At 45.7% G+C, this 13561-nt stretch overlaps 1 long non-coding RNA gene across 1 annotated transcript in view; it reads right to left on the bottom strand.

The window, feature by feature from the left end:
• Nucleotides 1–2793: 2793 nt before the first annotated feature.
• The window catches only part of LOC143927758 (uncharacterized), a 31424-nt gene continuing 20656 nt past the window's right edge, over nt 2794–13561 (bottom strand). The window contains exon 2 of the long non-coding RNA XR_013262316.1: nt 2794–2918. This is a non-coding gene — a long non-coding RNA (uncharacterized LOC143927758). The remainder of the gene's footprint in view (nt 2919–13561) is intronic.

Raw genomic sequence — 13561 nt, 5'->3', positions numbered from 1 at the left:
ATGATGGAAGTCAGCAGAACTTCCCCTCATTTACTAAGCTCCGGAGCAACTGCACTTGCGGAGCGCACCGTCTATTTGCCTGTCTTAACCACTTCAGCTCCGGAAGGTTTAACACCCTTCATGACCAGGCCATTCTGTTTTTTTTTTTTCACACAAATAGAGCTTTCTTTTGGTGGTATTTGATCACCTCTGCGGTTTTTATTTTTTACGCTGTAAACAAAAAAAGGCCGACAATTTTGAAAAAAAAAAAAACAATTTTTAGAAAATTTCTGCTATAAAACATATCCGGTAAAAACTCAAATTTCTTCATAAATTTAGGCCAATCTGTATTCTGCTACATATTTTTAGTTAAAAAATAAAATCCCAATAAGCGTATATTGATTACTTTCGCAAAAGTTATAGCTTCTACAAACTATGGGATATATTTATGGAATTATTTTTTTTTGTATAATTTTGTTTACTAGTAATGGTGGCGATCAGCGATTTTTAGAGGGACTGCGACATTGTGGTGAACAAGTCGGACACGAAGTGATACTTTTTGGGAACCAGTGATGCAATACAGTAAACAATGCTAAAAAATGCACTTTCACTTTAACATCAGGGGTCAGCAAAGAGTTATTTATTATTATTATTATTATTTAAGGTTCTTGTATAGCGCCGTCAATTTACACAGCGCTTTACATATATATTGTACATTCACATCAGTAGCTGCCCTCAAGGAGCTTACAATCTAAGGTCCCTAAACTCACATTCATATACTAGGGCCAATTTAGACAGAAGCCAATTAACCTACCAGCATGTCTTTGGAGTGTGGGAGGAAACCGGAGTATCCAGAGGAAACCCACGCAGGCGGGGGGGGGGGGGTTGAACATGCAAACTCCAGGCAGGTAGTGTCGTGGTTGGGATTTGAACCAGTGAATCTTTTTACTGCTAGGCGAGAGTGGTAACCACTACACCACTGTGCCGCCCATAAAGAGTTAAATGTGTTCCTAGGGAGTGCTTTCTAACTGTGGGGGAGGTGCTTATACTGTAAGATGACATAGATCTGTGTTCCTGCTTAGCAGAAACACAGGATCTCTGTCTCCTCTACTAGCAGAATGGTGATCTGCCTTGTTTACATAAGCAGATCTCTGCTCTGTCTCTGTGCCTGATGATTGGCAGGTGCAGTACCCACATATCAGCTCCCGCTGTGTGTAAACACAGCTGAATTGAGCCAGCGGCGGCGCACATGCCCCCTACCTCTACCCGTAAGAGTCGGACCACGTATATATACTGTATATATATCTGGCACAGAGGTGCCGCACTGTAGCTGTAAAACTGCTATAGGACGGATCTTAAGTGGTTAAAGTGATATTAAAGTCTTGTTCTTTTTCGTTTATACTTAATAATACCTATAATACTTACCTGCTCTGTGTAATGGTTTTACACAGAGCAGCCCCAATCTTCCTCTTCTGGGGTTCCCCGCTGGCACTCCTGGCCCCTCCCTCCTGCCAAGTGCCCCCACAGCAAGCAGCTTGCTATGGGGGCACCTGAGCTAAGTCGCTGCTCTGTGTGTCCATTCAGACATGGAGCTGCGGCTCGGCCTCTCTCTCCTCGTTGTCTCACTGACTTTAATTGACAGCAGCGGGTGCCAAAGAAGGGAGAGGAGGTTTCGGGCCACATCAGATGTAGGGTGTCCACGTGTCCCGGATTGCCCAGGACAGTCCCGCATTGTGCAGGCCTGTCCCGGGTCCTGGGCACCTTCAATCAAGGACTATATTAAACTGACACAGCCCCCCCGGCTGATCTGATGCCTCAAAAACTGCCACATCGCCCCTTTATTCACTGACAGTCCTGGCCATTAATATCTGGAGAGGCACAATCCCTAATTTCATTGGCCCGTCTGTCTGTCCTTTTCCCTTTATTTACCACTTTAAAGATGGAGAATGCCATGCCTGACGAAGGAGCACGCATGCTCCGAACACGTGCACGCTATTAGCATTGTTACAACACAATCTGGACCCCCACAGACTGACGATCCTCCGCTGCTCCTGCAGGCTGACCTCAGCCTGGGACACTGGAATCCACTGGCGCTGCCAGACGGGACTGCACAGCGCAACAGGATCACCTTCTCCGGAGCCACATCGCCCATTATATTTGCCCATCCGGACTTCACCATTAAGAAGTGCCCTTTTTTTAACCAAATCAGAGTGAGTTCATTTTGACTGCAATCAATAAAATATGTATTGTACTACTGCACTTAGGTTGGCCCTGCTTGCCTCTTCTTTTTGAATCCCCGCCCCCTGCTTGTGATTGGAGAGAAATCATAAATCCTGCCTCGTGTGTCCAATCACTGAGCCAGCGTTGGAACAAAACGGGTCTCGGCTGGCCATGACAAGTACTGTCAGTGAGTGATTTGGTGATGCGGCGGCCTTTTTTGGGGGCGTGATCGGTGCTTCTGGGTAGGGCGCGCACCCGCCGTCCCCCAAAAACTGATTTTTGGGAAGATTTGGGGGGGGGGGGGGGTGTCCCAGAATGAATGGCAGTTTGGAAATAAGGTCGTCCTAATTGGAGGGCTCTACGGGCCACCGGTTGATCACCCTTTTCCCCGTCCTTGTGAGTGAGCCAGTAGTGGCGAAACCAATTTTCATCATTTGACGAATAAATAGAAAGAAGAGCTGCGTTTTGGGTTGCGGCTAACATTTGCTTTTGATCGATGTTGTACGGGCGTCCTTTGGACAGCTTTTAGTCTATTTGTAATACAGAGAAACACCCAACAAAAGACACAAAAAAAAAAAACACAACAGACAAATATTATAACTTGTCAAATGTTTATTAATTCGTTGCCAAGTAAAACAAAGGAAATGAAGAGAGTTAATCTTGCGATGGACGGCAAGCTGCTCGGCTCATCGCTGGCTGGACGGCATCCCAATCCGCATCTAGAGAGACAAAAGACAGACACGGCAAATGAAAGCCCCCGAATTTCTCCACCTCATGTTTAATTGACATATTTTCATGTACTATGAAATAACACATCCTCCCCGCTCACTACTGTACACAGCGTAGTAATGACTTCTGGCAAGACATTTTGTTTTTATAGATTTGTTTTTGGAGCGAGTCTGTCGACTGGGGGGGGGGAATCTCCCGAGACAGAAGTTTTACTATTTCGGATCACTGCTAACCAACCATTTAAGATGATTATCTAAGACTGCCGCGTTCGGTGGTGGTGGGGGGGGGGGGGGGTCGGCCTTTTCCTGTATTTGCAATAAGAAATCGTTTTGGAACACGTTGTTAAGCTGTTTATTTGTTTTAAAATGTAGTCATATGGAAAACATGTTCATTTACTAAACTGAAAATCCAACAAATTGCACACATCTGGGAGGGATAAGAGACAAAAATGCCTGAAGATCTTCCTCTGTGTCCAATGGATAGGAGGCACCTTGGCGTACAAATTGAAAATACAAAACTTCAAATGTTCTTCCATAACCGAGACACGAGCGTGACACAAACACACAACAGTGTCGGGGGTGAGGGGGTTTCATGCCAAATTTTATTGACCTACTGTACATCAAAAAGAGCCATCTTGAGCCTAGAGTGACCATTAGGGTTACTGGACCCCCAGCTTTCCTTCAGAGGTTTCTAATGCCGCGTACACACGAGCGGACTTTTGAACATCCAAAGTCCGACGGAATGATTCCGTCAGACTATTCAATCGTGTGTGGGCTGCAACGGACTTTTGATTCGCCAAAGTCTGACGGACTTTAGAATATGGAACATGCTTCAAATTTTTCCGACAGAACTCCGCCGGACCCGGTCCCTCCGAAAAATTCGCTCGTGTGTATGCTATTCCGACGGAATAAAACCGACGCTAGGGCAGCTATTGGCTACTGGCTATGAACTTCCTTATTCGAGTCCAGTCGTACGTCATCACGTTCGAATCCGTCGGAGTTTAGTGTGATTGTGTGTGGCCAAGTCCGCTCAGTCGAAAAGTCCGTCAGAACTCTGTCGGAACTCCGGCAGAACTCCTTCGGAAGTCTGTCGGAGGTGTACGGGGCTTTAGAGAACCTTGAGCTAAGGCCGATTGATGGTTCCTCCATAGTTCTGGTCAGCTGCAGGACATCAATGACCTTTTTTGCTGTCTGTAAGGGTGGCCTTCTGACCACCACTGTAATGCCGCGTACACACGACCGTTTTTTCCATCAGAATAAACTCTGATGGTCTTTCCAAGGGAGTTCCGCTGAAACGGACTTGCCTACACACGATCACACCAAAGTCCATTCGTTTAGAACGTGGTGACGTACAACATGTACAACGGGACTAGAAAAAGGAAGTTCAATAGCCAGTTATCAATAGCTGCCCCTGCGTCGTTTTTGGTCCGTCGGAATAGCATACAGACGAACGGTTTTCCCGAAAGGAATTCATTCCGTCTGAAAGATTTAAAACATGTTTTAGTGCTATGTCCGTCAGAATTTTTGAAAAAAAAAGAAGTCAGATGAAGCCCACACGCGATCTGAATATCCGATGAAATGATTCCGTCTGACCTTTTCTGACGGAAAGTGCGGTCGTGTGTACATGGCATAAGGGGGGCTTTTTTTTTTTTTTTGCACTGGCCACTGGTGTAAGGGGTGTTTTCCCATTATTTCCCATCTATCTATGTGGAAGTAAATAGGTTTTCCTGAAGTTGGGCTTTAAAAAGGTCCAGACTTTGATTGCACTAATCTGGATTAATTCGCATGTCTTACTTTGTTTAATTAGATTTGTGCTTTTGTTGTAAGCCATAAAAAACAGGAGGATCAATTTTTCAAAGATAAGTCCAGAGAAAATAAGTTAAAGATTAGCAACACAAAGCCAGGTTGGCAATTGTCTGGAAGGGTTTGAAAGTGAACAAAATAAATAATGCATCTAGCCTTTGATATAAAACTAAGACGGGTGATAACATTGCATTGCAGTGAAATAGTAACAAAACACAAGCTCATTAAGACATTTATATTGCACTGGTCTCCAGACTGTGGCCGGGGGCCAGATGCGGCCCTTTGCTTGCTTTTATCTGACCCTTGGGGCACTATTTCATCTGCTGATATGAACAATGGGGCATAACTCCCCACCAATGATGGGGCATAATTTCCCACCACTGACACCAATGATGGGGCATAATTCCTCACCACTGACACCAATGATGGGGCATAATTCCTCACCACTGATATCAACAATGGGACACAATCCCTCCTAATTATGCCAAAAATAGGGCACAATTTATCCCAGTGATACCAACAATGGGGCCCAATGACACCAATGAAGGGGCACAATTACTCCCAAAGATGCCAAGGATGGAGCACAATTTCTCCCAGTGACACCAACAATAGGGCCCAATGACACCACTGATGGGGCACATTTCCTCTCACTGACACCAATATTGTGGAACTATTCCTCCCACTGACTCCAAAGATGGGCCACGATTCCTCCCAGTGATACCAACGATGGAGCACAATTCCTCCCAATGGGGCCCAATGACATCACTGGGGCACATTTCCTCAAACTAACACAAACGATGGGGCATAATTCCTCCCACTGTCACCAATGATGGGGCATAATTCCTCCCACTGTCACCAATGATGGGGCACTATTCCTCCCACTGACACCAATGATAGGACACCATTCCTCCCACTGACACCAATGATGGGGCACTATTCCCCCCACTGACACCAATGATAGGACGCTATTCCTCCCACTGACACCAATGATAGGACGCTATTCCTCCCACTGACACCAATGATGGGGCATTTTTTTTTTCCATTGACATTGGGACCCTTTCTATTCCCAGTAGCCACAGTCCGGCCGCCCTAAAGTCTGAAGGACAGTAAACTGACCCTTTGTTTAGAAAGTTTGGAGACCCCTGATCTAAAGTCTACATAAAGCCAAACTTAGTATTTAATAGAGGGGGAAGTATTCAACCTGTTGTCCGTGTATGTCTTCCTATGTGTCCTGTTGGAGATTTTTCCTTTCAGTTTCTATCCCATATACAGGAGGGCCAAAATGCACTTTTCTGCTGTGGTGCACAACAAACGTCCATGCACGTTATGTTCAATTTGAACGGCAGCCCAACGGCAGCTCCAATGCATGTGCAATGCCGTGCCCAGAGAGCACTATTGTGCACTGTGGCGCACCGTGTTGCCAAAAACGGTGCAGGTCCATTTGAAACTTGCAAACTTCACAAAGGCATTTAGGATTTTTAAATCCAGGATTGGATGAATGCCATCCGTTATTGGAACTGTGAGTAAATTTGGATAGAAGCTCCTGAACCTTCCAGAGGGTGGAAATGGGCGCTATGACCTGTAGATGTGAAGATCCAGCATCACAATAGAATTGAACAGCGGTGTATACAGCAAAGAAAGGCAACGCGTTTCAGCATCAAGCAGCCTTATTCCTGAATAGTATTGGGGGATAAGGGGAGGGGTATTTGTGCTGGAAGTGGGGGATTTGGAGTGGGGGGGGTTTGCTTGGAGAGGATTTTGGAGGGGGGATTTTTTTCTTAATGGGGGATTTGTCCTGGGGGCATATGTGTAGAGTAAGGATTTGAGCTGGGGGGGATGGGGGGGCCAAAGAGTTGTGCTGGGAGGGTTTTTTTTTTACAAGGGGCAGATTTGTACTGGGAGGAGGAGGAATGTATGCTTAGGGGACGAGCGTGCAGATTAGTCCTCAATAAGGGAGGGTATTTTTGCTGATACATACTGATCAAACATCTTGTTGGGGGGGGGCGCAATTTCATATGTTTTCCCTGGGCTTTAGATCACCTTGTCCTGTCCACACACACACACAATTTAGCACAACCGAATCAAGCTCATGTTCTTCTTTCACTTCCCCTAGAAATGTTTTTAAATCTCCAGAAGGACTGACAAAGGTCTTTATATGAAGTCCTGTGCTGAGGCCCCCGACCTCTGTGTGCTCCTCAGCCACATATAGTTTTGGTAAACCACACCAGATATGACAAGATGGAGCTCTGGCTATAATGGTCAACCGTCATGTTACAATTACAGTATTAACAAAATAGAAACGAGGATATCCCTTGATAACATATTGCTGATGGATAACATACAACACAATTTGTCTTCTGTAACCCTTTCCACTCAATTCAAAGTGAAATAAAGAGAAGGAGCTCTACAAAAGCTCAATCGGTGGGGTGTTCGGTGAGAGGCCTGCCATGAGTATCCTGCACCTTTGCCCGTCTGGGATATCCATTGTTAATCAAGGGTTGGTAGCAACACTTATGCCCCGTACACACGATCGACCTTCTGCCAACAAAACCGTGGATTTTTGTTTGAAGGTTGTTGGCTCAAACTTGTCTTGCATACACATGGTCAGACAAATGTTGGCCAACAATTACAAACATGGGAAGGCGGTGACGTACAAGACGTATGACAAGCTAAGAATACTGAATTTCAATAGCCAGTGTGGCTCCATCTGCTTGATTCCGAGCATGTGTGAACTTTTGTGCGTCGGACTTGTGTATAGACGATCAGAAATTCCGACAACAAAGTTATGTTGGTGTAAAATTTGAGAACCTGCTAGCCAACATTTGTTGGCGGAAAGTCCAACAACAAATGTTCGAAGGAGCGTACACACGGTCGGACTTTCAGCTAACAAGCTCACATCCAAGATTTGTTATCGGAAAATCAGATAGTGTGTACGGGGAAAAATTACATTGGCTCAGGGGCCTTTGCCTTCTAAACAGGTGGGGGGGGGGGGGGGGCATACAGACAGTGACAACAATGGGGTCCAAAACACATCACTGGGTGTGGGGCACATTTCCTCCCACTGATACCAATGATGCAGCACATTTCCTCCCACTGGCACCAATGATGGGGAATTGTTTTTTTTCACACTGACAATGGGACCTTTTCTACTCCCACAGACCACAGTCCGGCCCCCCTGAAGTCTAAAAGACGGTGAACTTTGTTTAGAAACTTTGGAGACCCCTGCTCTATAGTAATCCTGGACTGCGAGAAATGCTGGGATCCCAGTGCGGACTGTTTTCTCTGGTCACCTGGCTGTTTGCTGATTTAATGGTTTCAATAGCTTCTTAATGCCATTGACCCAGAACCAATAATGTGATAATAAAGGGCTCCCACATCATTACTGTATCCTTGTTATGGGTCAGCATTTTAGGGAGTACTGGATCCAAAGTAAGCCAGGCAACTAGCATTTCCCAAAGGTCAACAATTGCAGCTTGCAGTGTCTCTGTTGAGGGCTGCAATGGATCTATTGTGACCGGCACTGATGTTCAGTAAAAAAAAATTATTTATATTTCGGCGAAGAAAGGAGATTCTGCCCCCAAACAAGCATTTGCTGGAGATGGGGGGGGGGGGGATGCAGAAATTCCTATGACAAGACACACACATAGTCTGATACTCCACCCAGAACACGCTATTAGATTTATTTCATGTATTTCCACACTCAGCATTATGTAATCTGCGCGTTTGGTAATATTTTGCAATGTTACATTTTCAGGAAGTTTGTCAGAGATGTTTGGAGAATGTTCTCCGACTCAGACATGCACACTAAATATTATTATTATACACATTGGGGGCCCCTGCATATGGGGTGCAGGGGCGCCACCCCCCTAATCTATGCGTCCGGCTCCTAATCTACACGCGTGGTGCGGGATGCATGGAATTGAATGGGGTTTTTTTTTGTTTTGTTTTAAGGCACATGATTAGAGCCTGAGGCTCTAATTGGCTTAAAAAAAAAGAGTGGACTCTGGGCTCAGAGCACTGTGCCCAAAGCCCACCCAGTTGTGTGACAATAGCGAATTAATATTCGCAATGTCTTCCCGATTCTCCTCTCGGCCAATCAGGAAGCGGGTCCCGTGACCAGATTGACTGAGAGGAGAAGTGATCGAATTTGCTGCCGAGGAGGAGGAGGACACATAGGAGAAGCCGCTGAGGAGGAGACGCTGAGCAGGAGACACAGAGAAGGAGACACAGGCCTGCGACCTAGATGGGGCAAGTGCAGGGACTTTAGGGGGGCCGGGCTGTGGTTAGTGGGAGTAGAAAAGGTCCCATTGTCAGTGGGAAAAAAACAATGCCCCATCATTGGTGTCAGTGGGAGGAATAGTGCCCCATCATTGGTGTCAGTGGGAGGAATAGTGCCCCATCATTGGCGTCAGTGGGAGCAATAGTGCCCCATCATTGGTGTCAGTGGAAGGAATAGTGCCCCATCATTGGAGTCAGTGGGAGGAATAGTGCCCCATCATTGGTGACAGTAAGAGGAATAGTGCCCCATCATTGGCGTCAGTGGGAGGAATAGTACCCCATCATTTGTGTCAGTGGGAGGAATAGTGCCCCATCTTTGGTATCAGTGGGAGGACTAGTGCCTCATCATTGGCGTCAGTGAGAGCAATAGTGCCCCATCGTTGGTGTCAGTGGAAGGAATAGTGCCCCATCATTGGTGTCAGTGGAAGGAATAGTGCCCCATCATTGGAGTCAGTGGGAGGAATAGTGCCCCATCATTGGTGTCAGTGGGAAGAATAGTGCCCCATCAGTGGAGTCAGTGGGAGGGATTATGCCCCATCGTTGGTGTTAGTGGGAGGAATTTGCAGATCGATCGACCAAACATGGTAGGGGGGGGGGGGGTTTGATTGATGGTCCGACCGATGGGGGTTGCACCAGCCAACACTGATTATACAGGATTTATATAGCGCCAATAGTTTGCACAGCACTTTACGATATAAAGGGAGACGATACAATTCAATACAAGAGGGTGAGGAGGGCCCTGCTCCTGGGGGGTTGCAGTCTAATAGGGAGGGGGTGGTGGAACAAAAAGGTGATAACTGTGAGGGATGAACTGATGGGGGAAATAGAAGATTTGGAGGCAGGATAGGCGCCCCTGCAGAAATTTGTTTTCAGGGATCGCCTAAAAGTGGACAGAGTAGGAGAAAGCTGGACAGATTAGGGAAAGGAGCTCCAGGGGATGGGAGAAGTCCCTGGAGGAGAAGGAGACAAGGGAGCTAGAGAGCACAATAATATACAATAATACAAAGATAGATCCCTTTCACATGGGCGCCTGTGTTGGACAGACTCCGCATGCTCAGTGGGGGGGAAATTGCTGAGCAGGCGGGTGACAGGTCCGTGTCCGTTCACTGTGCAGGCGGACACAGTCCCGCTCTCCTCTACGGGGAGATGAAAACGGACCACCTGTCTGTTTTCATCCAATCCGATCTGCCAGACGGATGGAAAATAGGACCATCATCTGGATTTCACGGACAGGATCAGATAGCGGCGGATGTCAGCGGACGTGTCACCACTGACATTCGCTGCCCTATAGGGGTGAATGGAGCATCCGATCAGGTCCGCCTGAAAAAACGACAGACCTGATTGGTCCGCCGTGTGAAAGTCATTCCTATACTAGCCCGCTGCACATGGGTATGCTTTCAGCATCCAATTTAGATACAGGAAAATGAGTTGGGTCTCTGTGTGTCGCTATGAAATGCAGGCAGATCATGTCTTGTGGGAGGGGCCTGTACACATATGGTGGGAGGGGCCTGTACACATCTGGTGGGAGGGGCCTGTACACAGCTTACTGAAAACATCACAGCACCCGACCTCAGTACTCCTCCCAAGAGTTCTCTGCCCTGATGTAAGAAGTGGGAGAATATCAAATTGCCTTGATGGGTGAATATCACTCTGGAGGAGTGGGCATTTTAGGCAGCCCGAGCCTCTATGTTTAAAAAAAAATGTGAATGAAAAGGGCGGGCCAGGGACAATTGTGCTGGGGAGGAAAGGGCTAGATGATGCCGGATGGCCTCCAGCCATCTGACTTATTACAGCTTCTAATGCACAGGGTAAGTAGCTCACAGTGTGCAGTGAAATAAGTCGCCCCCCCCCCCCCTTTCTTCCTGGTCTGGTGGCAAATCAGAACATTGGATTTACTCCTCATTTCCATTCTACGTTCCATTGGTGATCAGAACAATAGAGAGGGTGAGCCTCAGTCACAGGGACACAGACAGCAATAAAAACCCGATGGAGGTTCTAACACCTCACCACCCCATCCATATATAGAATAAAACTTTAACCTGCAGTGTAAAAACAAATGAAGTCTCAGGAGGAGTATTTGTATTTGATAATACAGAAGACCGTCAGATTAACCCCTTCATATATGCGGGGTCACAGATATGTGTGCTGGGGGGCTCTCACCCTGAGCTCCAGGTCCTGTACTAACAATCGGGAACCAGAAAGCCCGGTTCCTGGTCACCTGACCGCCGTGATAGCCTCTGATTGGCTGCCACGGTGATCAATCACTGTAAAGTCCACTCCTGTGTATGCGTTCTCTTCTGATTGAATAGAAAGATACATTGTATACCTATAGGATACAGAATATAATAGATTGTATATACATATAGGATACAGAATATAATACATTGTATACCTATAGGATACAGAATATAATACATTGTATATACATATACATTGTATACCTATAGGATATACACTGTATACATATAGGATACAGAATATAATACATTGTATATACATATACATTGTATACCTATAGGATACAGAATATAATACATTGTATATACATATACATTGTATACATATAGGATACAGAATATAATACATTGTATACATATAGGATACAGAATATAATACATTGTATATACATATACATTGTATACATATAGGATATAGAATATAATACATTGTATCTTTCTCTCCTTGCCAGAGGAAAAACATATACATAGATAGACAAGGTGTGTAAAGATCAGTGCCAGGGTTAGAGTCAGGGTCAAAGGTCAGAGTCAAAGGTCAGGGTCAGAATATTTTAGTTAGGTTTTCTTTAAAAGAAAAAAAAAAAAGTGTATTTTAACCACTTCAACTCTGGAAGGATTTACCCCCTTAATGACCAGGCCATATTTTGTGATACGGCACTGCGTCGCTTTAACGGACAATATCGCGGCCGTGCGACACAGTACCTAAACAAAATTTCCCCCACAAATAGAGATTTCTTTTGGTGGTATTTGATCGCCTCTGTGGTTTTTATTTTTTGTGCTATAAACAAAAAAACGAGCGACAATTTAGAAAAAAAACAAAAAAAACAAGATTTTTTACTTTTTGCTATAATAAATATTCCAAAATTAAAAAGAAACAAACAAATTTCTTCATCAGTTTAGGCCGATGTGTATTCTTCTACATATTTTTGGTAAGAAAAAAAAAAAAACGCAATAAGCGTATATTGATTGGTTTGCAAAAAAGTTATCGCATTTACAAAATAGGGGATCTTTTTATAGCATTTTTATCATGCTTTTTTTTTTTTTTACTAGTAATGGCGGCGATCAGTGATTTTTAGTGGGACTGCGACATTGCATTGGACAGATCGGACACTTTTGACACTTTTTTGGGACCATTGACATTTATACAGCGATCAGAGCTAAAAATAGCCACTGATTACTGTATAAATGTCACTGGCAAGGAAGGGGTTAACACTAGGGGGCGATCAAGGGGTTAACAGTGTTCCCTAGGTGTGTTTCTAACTGTGGGGGGAGGGGACTGACTGGGAATAGAGAGAGGTCGCTGTTCCTGATCACTAGGAAGAGCAGATCTCTCTCTACTCCCCTGTTTACATTGACAGATCCCCGTTCTGGCTCTCTGAGGAGCGATCGCGGGTGGCCGGCGGACATCGCGGCTGTCAGCCACACGCATCGGCTCTGGGCGACGGGCCTGCTATATAGTCTTTAAGGGGACCTCCATACCGATACGGCAATTTGCGTAGCCGTGCCATTCTGCTGTAAGACTGCGGCGGCTGATTGGCAAGCAGCTAAATTAGTATCAATGTCAGTGTGTTTTAGGTATACAGAGGAGTTCTACCCCCCACTATATCTGGTCTCCCCAGCACCCTGCTTTCCCTATATCTGGTCTCCCTAGGTTCCTGCAGTCACTATATCTGGTCTCCCCAGCACCCTGCAGTAACTATATCTGGTCTCCCCAGGACCCTGCAGTCACTATATCTGGTCTCCCCACCCCCCTTCGGTCACTATATCTGGTCTCCCTAGCACCCTGCGATCACTATATCTGGTCTCCCCAGGACCCTGCAGTCACTATATCTGGTCTCCCGCAGTACAAAGAACATGGAAATGCAATTATTTTAGTAAATATAAACTGCTAAATACCTTTTCTCATCAGCAGTATATAGCAGTCTTGTGACTTCTATCAGTGTCTGGTTAAAGTTTTTAGGAGGAGTTTTCATTCTGATCCTATGAGGCTGCATGACCCCTGACCCTCTGGACAGTGCTGATTGGCCCTGTGCTAATCACATGCACCCTCCCAAGAAGTGCCCCCCCCCCCCCCCCCAAGCTTCTGTACTATCAGGAGATGGATTGGGGACAGTGGAAAAGGAGAGGATAAGAGAAGACAGGATCAAACAGCCTTTTTACACAATGCAGAGGATTAACCCCTTAGGTTCTACAGTGAGTATAACAAGCATGCTTTACTGCGTATACAGACTGATTTTTACTGTTGTGGGTTTAGTAGCATTTTAAATGCAAACGTTTAACGCGTTATTGAAATCTCAGGCCGCGTACAAACGGGCG

The sequence above is a fragment of the Lithobates pipiens genome, unplaced genomic scaffold (assembly GCF_037356315.1).
Source record: "Lithobates pipiens isolate NorthernLeopardFrog02 unplaced genomic scaffold, aLitPip1_a1.2 Scaffold_10, whole genome shotgun sequence".
In the NCBI taxonomy this organism is placed as follows: domain Eukaryota; kingdom Metazoa; phylum Chordata; class Amphibia; order Anura; family Ranidae; genus Lithobates; species Lithobates pipiens.
The sequence above is the reverse complement of the archived record's forward strand: the minus strand, read 5'-3'. Positions and strand labels throughout refer to the sequence as shown.